Source organism: Aplysia californica, unplaced genomic scaffold (genome assembly GCF_000002075.1).
Source record: "Aplysia californica isolate F4 #8 unplaced genomic scaffold, AplCal3.0 scaffold00283, whole genome shotgun sequence".
Classification (NCBI taxonomy): domain Eukaryota; kingdom Metazoa; phylum Mollusca; class Gastropoda; order Aplysiida; family Aplysiidae; genus Aplysia; species Aplysia californica.
The window spans coordinates 723,789-726,288 of NW_004797553.1; positions in this window are offsets into that span (position 1 = coordinate 723,789).

Sequence of the window (2,500 nt, forward strand, 5' to 3'; positions counted from 1 at the left end):
TAATAATAATAATAATAATAATAATAATAATAATAATAATAAAGGGGAGATGGAGTGCAACTATTTAAAGGTAGATTAGATGTTACCCAACACCTACTGTATAATAAACAGTTTATACAGCAATAGGCTTTGGCGTTGATATTACCCAATGAGATTACAGTAAGTTGTTTTAAGCTCCTTGATATTACCCCATCCATGTGAGCTCCTTACCGGTGCAGATGGTCAGGGCGGTGTGGGTGCAAATCTGAAAAGTGCCTGTTAATTAAAAGTGGTTCAGTGGCGCTCCAGCTGAGAAACTTTCTTAGGTAGCCTGAGGCCGGAGGTGTGAAATTAGTTAGACCAATGCCTGCCTGCCACCGTGATCGTACGGCCAGCCGAGACAAGAATTCGTCGAATCGATGTTAAAGCACAGGAGGGGTGGAATTGGTTGACTGTGCTTGTTACATCGATGGGTAGGGCTAAGGGTGGAAGCAAAGGAGATGTTCAGCTATTTCTGTTTTTAATAGGTCAAACAATGGTCCTATGAAATGCAACCAGTGGTGGCAATGGACAAGTAAGACTGACGCATCATGCCGTTATCAGAGAGATTAGCACTTGGACTTGATAGGTGTGAAGTTTGACCACTGCTTACTGACCCGACAAGCGACCCTTGATTTCATCGACTGGACCTCTGACACACACACACAGACACACACACACGCACACACACACACACACACACACACACACACTCACACACACACACACCTCTACTTCCCCCTAAATGCCCCTTTCTAAGTAAGACGGGATTTTTGCCTGACGCCTTTGCGGAACTGAGAAAGCCTAGCCTGACGGCCTTACGGCTTCGCGATTTCGTTTTAGTTTTAATAGAGGTTTTACAGCGCTCTCAACTGCATAAGGTCACATGAACGCCAAGGGGTGGATGTCCACAGAGAAGTCCTTACAGAGAATCAGGCTTATTCTACTCACCTCTCTAGCTTCAACCGCACAAAGCCTGCTTACTATCAATATAGAAGGCACCCCGGAAATAGCGGGTCACAAGAGGGTGACAAACGTACAAAAGAAGTAGAGGTCAAATGACGATAGTAAGGATAAGAATAAGGAAAGTAAAAACAGCAGTTCTCTGTTGCAGGTCAGACACGGTTATGAGCATGATATTGATGAATCAGCCCATTTATAATTACAATTCTACTGTGCATAAACCCTCTTTGGGAATGGCCTAAAGACACTTCAATCAGTACCACCACCCCGGGAGGTAGATTCCTTCTTAGGTTTGCTACAAATTCAGAGATGAACTACAACTGAACTTTTATTGGCAAAAACATGTTGTTGGTTTAGAAATTATTTTTTTTACCGTAATAAATTAAAAGCCGTGAAAAGTGGAGGCATCTGACGAGGCTTTCTGTTATGCATCGCCCCTACGATCGTCGGGGATTATGGGATCAGTGACAATAATTATTACAGTAACCATAATAAAGTATCCATTATACACCTGTATAACGTGAGGCGTGCTGACAAAATGAGTTAATTCCCGCAATCCACAAATTAATGGAGGTATAGGCCAAAAATCGACGCTAGGGTTAAATTTGTAGATTATTTTCTATTGGTGCCATAATCAATCCGAGAAGTACATGTAACTAATTTTGTCAGCATCCTTCACAAATAGTGAGACACACATTGCACGTTCATTGATTGAAAACGTATAGACCATGTCTCTCCTTTGGAACATGTCAAGGAAGTCAAAGTCTGTAGGAAAGGCGGGTGTACTACTAGGGCAATAGATTCTACTTCCTCTTCTATATATATAATATATATATACATGTATGTGCAGTGCTTTATATCATGCAAACCGCAGTAAGATTGTCTGTCATGGCTCAAAAGGTCATATTACCATTTTCTTTCTTTTAGTCGGGTGTAGCACTAGAGCAGTATACTTCCTCTTCTATAATTAGTATGCGCAATGAGTTCAAACACACGATCTATTTCTTTCTACGGGTATAATCTCCCCTGTCTTGTTTACGCTCTTCTCCAACGACTGTACTTTTTATAACAAAACATCAAACTAATAAAACTTGCGGATGATTCAACTCTACAGGGTCTTATAGCAACAAATTAAATGTAAAAAAGACCAAGGAATTAATTGTAGACTTCAGAGGAAAAAAAGACGAGTAATTCCCACTATTTATTACAGACGAGGAGGTGGGAATTAGCGCTTACAACTACATGTATCTTGGAATAACAATTGATAAACAAGCTTGACTGGCATCCCTACTCTGCTCTTGTGCATAAAAAGTAAATCAAAGAATGTCTCTTTTAATGGAAATTAAAGGAATTTTCGAGTGCATGATAAGATCCATCTTATACCATTCTATGATTAAAAGTGTGTTACTATTTTGTATTTGCTGCTGGGCTGGGAATTGTAGGGTGAAATATATAATATTGACAGAACCATTAAGAAAGCCAGCAAGATTTCTGGATATGATTTTACTAGAATTGATTA